The sequence below is a fragment of the Triticum dicoccoides genome, chromosome 3A, assembly GCF_002162155.2.
Source record: "Triticum dicoccoides isolate Atlit2015 ecotype Zavitan chromosome 3A, WEW_v2.0, whole genome shotgun sequence".
NCBI lineage: Eukaryota > Viridiplantae > Streptophyta > Magnoliopsida > Poales > Poaceae > Triticum > Triticum dicoccoides.
This window is the reverse complement of record NC_041384.1, coordinates 73,445,928-73,452,627: the sequence shown is the minus strand read 5'-3', so window position 1 is coordinate 73,452,627 and position 6,700 is coordinate 73,445,928.

Below are 6,700 nucleotides of genomic sequence, written 5' to 3'. Positions count from 1 at the left end.
CAGCAAGGGGGTCGGTCAGAGGAGAGCAGAGAGAGAGAGAGAGAGAGAGAGAAAGGTGACTGAACTCCTCGGAGCAGTTCATCGCCCCAGCCAAGAACAGACCCTCGCGAGGTTGTTCCTACTTGTATTGTTCATCATCATCAGCCCAAGAGGCAATCCACACACCACACACTGGAGTAGCGTATTACACCACAACGGTGACCCGAACCAGTATAAACCTTGCGTCTCTTGTGTTGTTCTTTCCTTAGTTTAGATCCAAGCATGGCGGAGGGGTGCAGGTAGGTAGGAGGCGAAATCTCCGCGCGCACCCTAGTGTTCGAACCTCAAGGGTCTGCCGGAACCCGAAATCTGACATTTGGCGCGCCAGGTAGGGGTGCGTAGGAATTCGTCTTCCGTCACCCCGTCCTCCTCCGACCATCGCGCTCATGTCTGACGCTCGTCGGGCCCGCGCGGAGTGCTGGGCCGCCCTCGCTTCCCACGTCGCCCAGACGGCCCCTGTCAGCGGGCGTCCTCACCGTTCCCCGTCACCTGCCGTCAACGCCGCCACCGGCCCGGCGGGGGACGAGCAGCAAGCATCGCCTCAGCATCCATATGTGCGCCAAGACGGCTGCACCGCAACTCTCACGCTCGCCCCAGCTGGTTCTTCGTCCCGCGCGCTTCGCGCGCCCATGGGACCCCGCAACCTCTCCCCCGCCTATCGCGCTGCACCGACACCCCCAGTCGTCGCGGCCCTTTGGGCGGCTCGCAGGCGCCGCCTACAAGTTACCGCATCAAGCCGTTCATCCGCCGGGTCAGCGCCGCTTTCACGCGGCAGGGGGCTCCCTTGGATCGGGCGGTGACCAAGACCGGCCTGAGCTTCACCTTGGAGGACCACCCCTCCAACTCGGCCTCCTCGGGTGCGCTCCCCATGCTGTGCACCCCCACCATCTGCCAGGTGGCCGTCACCAGAACTCTCATTGATGACGGGCAGGCCTCAGCGTGCTCTCAGTCGAGGCCTTCAACCTCCTCTGCATACCCCTGGAACGGCTGCAGCCCAGCCGGCCCTTCTCAGGCGTTGGGGGCAGGTCGTCCGGCTCCTTGGGACAGATCCGGCTCCCAGTGACCTTCGGCACCTACGACAACTTCCGCACGGAGCTGGTCGACTTCGACATCGCCCCCATCGGCCTCCCCTACAATGCCATCCTCGGCTACCCAGCGCTGGCCCAGTTCATGGCCGCGACGCACCCGACGTACAACCTCATGAAGATGCCGGGAGCAGCGGTGTCCTCACCGTGCACGAGGACACTGGGGACGCTCTGCGGGTGCTCAAGCTCGTCTTCAAAACAGCGGCGTCGGCACAGCCCGCCGCCTTGGAGGCCCCCGAGCCCAAGGGGGCTGCGCCCGCCAAGAAGAAACAGTTGTTCACCCAAGACAAGGCAGAAACCAAGCAGATACCCGTCGACGAGGACGGATCCACCAATGCCACTTTCACCATAGGCGCCCACCTCAAACCCGAGCAGGAGGAGGCCCTGGTCGGGTTCCTGCGCGCAAACAAGAAGGTATTCGCTTGGGAGCCAGACCAGTTGGCAGGGATCCCCAGGAGTGTAATCGAGCATCACCTCAACGTGTGCCCCAACGTGCGCCCTGTGAAGCAGAAGGCCAGGTGGTAGTCCACAGAAAAGCAGGCCTTCATCGTCCAAGAGACCCGCAAATTAGAGGCTGCTGGGGTCATTCGCGAGGTCCGATACCCAGATTGGTTGGCCAACCATGTCGTTGTGCCAAAGAATGAAGGGAAGGAACGCATGTGTGTCGACTTCACCAACCTCAACAAAGTGTGCCCGCAAGATCCGTTCCCGCTCCCCCGCATCGACCATATCGTCGATTCCACTGCGGAATGCGACCTGCTATGCTTCCTGGATGCCTTCTCTGGGTATCACCAGATCAAGATGGCGGTTGAAGACGTCGGGAAGACAGCCTTCCTAACCCCGTGTGGGGTGTACTGCTACACCTGAATGCCATTCGGACTGCGTAGCGCAGGGGCGACCTTTCAGCGGCTGATGCATATCACCTTGGGCCCGCAGCTCGGGAAGAATGTTGAAGCTTACATCGATGACATCGTGGTAAAGTGTCGGGAGGTCAGGACCTTGATACAAGACCTGGAGGAAACCTTCGCGAGCCTCAACGCAGTGAACCTACGGCTCAATCCAGAGAAATGTGTGTTCGGAGTCCCCTTGGGTAAGCTCTTGGGTTTCCTCGTGTCTCACCGAGGCATTGAGGCTAACCCGGAGAAGGTCAAGGCAGTGGAAGACATGAGCCCGCCAAAGACCCTCAGAGAAATGCAGAAGCTCACGGGGCGCGTGACCGCGCTAGGGCGCTTCATCTCCAAGTTGGGGGAGCGAGCGCTACCCTTCTTCCAGCTAATGAAGAAAAGAGGGCCCTTCGAGTGGACTGAAGAGGCCGACAAGGCATTCCGGGATCTCAAAAAATACCTGACCAGCTCACCGGTCATGGTGGCTCCGCGCCCTCAAGAGCCCCTGGTGCTTTACCTCGCCACCACTCCCTACTCCGCCAGCGCAGCCCTGGTGGCAGTCAGAGAGGAGCGTCGAATCAAAACCGCGCCAGCAGCCCGAGGCAAGGCGGAACTGGCACGAGGAAGGCCCACAGAAGCCGCCATGACGGCTGATGAGGACCAGCCACCGCAGAGGGGCGCACCAGAGGCAGAAGAGGCCCCTCTCCTAGATGGCCAGTCTCAGGAGGCCTCATGTCTCGAGAGGCGCCATGGTCTCCAAAGGAAGCCGCCAGCACTGACGCACTCCACCTTATTGAGCACCCAGTGTACTTCGTCGGCACAGTGTTGCGGGATGCAAGGGCGCGGTACCCTATGCCCCAGAAACTCCTCCTCGTGCTACTGGTGGCCTCGTGCAAGCTGCGGCACTATTTTCAGGGTCACCCCATCAAGGTCGTCTCGTCATACCCCCTGGAGAGGGTGCTCAGGAGCCCCAATTCAGCTGGGAGAGTCGCTGAGTGGAACATAGAGTTGCAAGCGTTTCAGCTCGAATTCAGCATGACCAGAGTCATCAAGGCAGCAGCGTTGGCGGATTTTGTGGCAGAATGGACGGAGGCGCCAGGCCTCAAGGCCGACGAGGATCGGTCCCTGTTCCCGGGAAGCGAGGCGCCAGAAGGCTGGGTCATGTACTTTGATGGGGCGTTCTCCAGACACGGCGTAGGGGCTAGGGCGGTGCTTATATCGCCCACCCAGGACAAACTCTATTACGCCGTGCAGCTTTGTTTCCAGCAAGGCGAAAAGGTCTCCAACAACATAGCGGAGTATGAAGGTTTAATAGCGGGCTTGAAGGCCGCAGCTGCCCTGGGGGTGAAACGCCTCACCATCAAGGGCGATTCGCAGCTCCTTGTCAATTTCTCCAACAAGGTGTACGAGCCAAAGGATGAGCACATGGAGGCCTACCTTGCAGAGGTCCGCGGGATGGAGAAGCAGTTCTGGGGTTGGAGTTGCAGCATGTGCCCCATGGCACCAATCAAGAGGCCGATGACATCGCCAAACGCGCGTCCAGGCGGTTACCTCAGGAGCCTGGCGTTTTTGAGGAACGACTCTTCAAGCCTTCAGCCTTGCCGTCACTATCAAACACGGCTCAGCCCCGGGAGGAGCTCCCCCAGCCACCTGCCTCCGGAGCTCCGGCCTGTGGCCCGGCCTCAGGAGCACGCCTACTCCTGACGATGGAACCTTAGGAGGGATGTTGGATCATGGAGCTCCGGAGCTACTTGACGCAAGGGACCCTGCCGGAGAAGGAGGAGGAAGCAGAGCGAGTGGCACGCCAGGCCACGGCATACTGCATCAGAGATGGAGAGCTCTACCGGAAGCGACCAAACGATGTATCCCAGCGCTGCATCTCTAGGGAGCAAGGGAAGGAACTACTGGAAGATATACACGGTGGGGACTGCGGACATCATTCATCGTCACGGACCCTCGTCGGCAAGGCGTTCCGCAGTGGGTTTTATTGGCCCACCGCGCTCAATGACGCCGTTGAACTAGTGAAAGCTTGTGAGGCCTGCCAGTTCCACGCCAAGCAGATCCATCAGCCGGCAGGGGGCTTGCAGACTATCCCCCTTTCGTGGCCATTCGCAGTCTGGGGGCTCGATGTTGGGTAACGTAGCAGAAATTCAAAATTTTCCTACGTGTCACCAAGATCTGTCTATGGAGAAACTAGCAACGAGGGGAAGGAGAGTGCATCTACATACCCTTGTAGATCGCTATGCGGAAACGTTCAAGATAACGGGGTTGAAGGAGTCGTACTCGTCGTGATCCAAATCACCGGAGATCCTAGTGCCGAACAGACGACACCTCCGCGTTCAACACACGTACAGCCCGGTGATGTCTCCCATGCCTTGATCTAGCAAGGAGAGAGGGAGAGGTTGAGGAAGACTCCATCCAGCAGCAGCACAACGGCGTGGTGGTGGTGGAGGAGCGTGGTACTCCAGCAGGGCTTCGCCAAGCATCGCAAGAGACGAGGAGGGAGAGGGGTAGGGCTGCGCCAAGAAGGAGAGGAACTCGTGTGTCTTGGGCCTCCAATACCTCAAGTATATATAGGGGAAGGGGAGGGGCTGCGCCCCCACCTAGAGTTACCTCCCTAGGGGTGGCGGCAGCCCCCATATCCCATCTGGGTGGCGGCCACAAGGGGAGAGGGGGAGGCGCACCTGGGGTGGGCCTTAGGGCCCATCTGCCCTAGGGTTTGCCCCCCTTCCCTCTTGGAGGCGCCTTGGGCCTTGGTGGGGGGGCGCACCAGCCCACCTGGGGCTGGTCCCCTCCCACACTTGGCCATGCAGCCCTCCGGGGCTGGTGGCCCCACTTAGTGGACCCCCGGGACCCTCCCGGTGGTCTCGGTACGTTACCGATAAACCCTGAAACCTTTCCGGCAACCAAAACAGGACTTCCCATATATAAATCTTTACCTCCGGACCATTCCGGAACTCCTCGTGACGTCCGGGATCTCATCCGGGACTCCGAACAACATTCGGTAACCACGTATATCTATTCCCTATAACCCTAGCGTCATCGGACCTTAAGTGTGTAGATCCTACGGGTTCGGGAACCATGCAGACATGACCGAGACGTTCTTCGGTCAATAACCAATAGCAGGATCTGGATACCCATGTTGGTTCCCACATGTTCCACGATGATCTCATCGGATGAACCACGATGTCGAGGATTCGATCAATCTCGTATACAATTCCCTTTGTCTAGCGGTATTGTACTTGCCCGAGATTCGATCGTCGGTATCCCAATACCTTGTTCAATCTCGTTACCGGCAAGTCTCTTTTACTCGTTCCATAACACATCATCTCGTGATCAACTCCTTGATCACATTGTGCACATTATGATGATGTCCTACCGAGTGGGCCCAGAGATACCTCTCCGTTTACACGGAGTGACAAATCCCAGTCTCGATTCGTGCCAACCCAATAGACACTTTCGGAGATACCTGTAGTGTACCTTTATAGCCACCTAGTTACGTTGTGACGTTTGGCACACCCAAAGTATTCCTACGGTATCCGGGAGTTGCACAATCTCATGGTCTAAGGAAATGATACTTGACATTAGAAAAGCTTTAGCATACGAACTACACGATCTTTGTGCTAGGCTTAGGATTGGGTCTTGTCCATCACATCATTCTCCCAATGATGTGATCCCGTTATCAACGACATCCAATGTCCATTGTCAGGAAACCGTAACCATCTATTGATCAACGAGCTAGTCAACTAGAGGCTTACTAGGGACATGGTGTTGTCTATGTATCCACACATGTATCTGAGTTTCCTATCAATACAATTCTAGCATGGATAATAAAAGATTATCATGAGCAAGGAAATATAATAATAATCAATTTATTATTGCCTCTAGGGCATATTTCCAACAGTCTCCCACTTGCACTAGAGTCAATAATCTAGTTCACATCGCCATGTGATTAACACTCACAGTTCACATCGCCATGTGACCAACATCCAAAGAGTTTACTAGTGTCACTAAACTAGTTCACATCATCATGTGATTAAGACTCAATGAGTTCTGGGTTTGATCATGTTTTGCTTGTGAGAGAGGTTTTAGTCAACGGGTCTGCAACATTCAGATCCGTATGTACTCCGCAAATCTCTAGGTCATATTATAAATGCTGCTTCCACGCTCCACTTGGAGCTATTCCAAATGGTTGCTCCACTATACGTATCTAGTTTGCTACTCAGAGTCATTCGGATAGGTGTTAAAGCTTGCATTGATGTAACCCTTTATGTCGAACTCTTTATCACCTCCATAATCGAGAAACATGTCCTTATTACTCCAAGGACAATTTTGACCGCTATCTAGTGATCCACTCCTGGATCACCTTTGTACCCTCTTGCCAGACATGTGGCAAGGCACACATCAGGTGCGGTACTCAGCATGGCATACCATATAGAGCCTATGACAAAAGCATAGGGGACGACATTCGTCCTTTCTCTTTCTTCTGCCGTGGTTGAGCTTTAAGTCTTAACTTCATACCTTACAACTCAGGCAAGAACTCCTTCTTTGACTGGTCCATCTTGAACACCATCAAGACCATGTCAAGGTATGTGCTCATTTAAAAGTACCATTAAGCATTTTGATCTATCCTTATAGATCTTGATGCTCAACGTTCAAGTAGCTTAATCCAGGATTTCCATTGAAAAACAC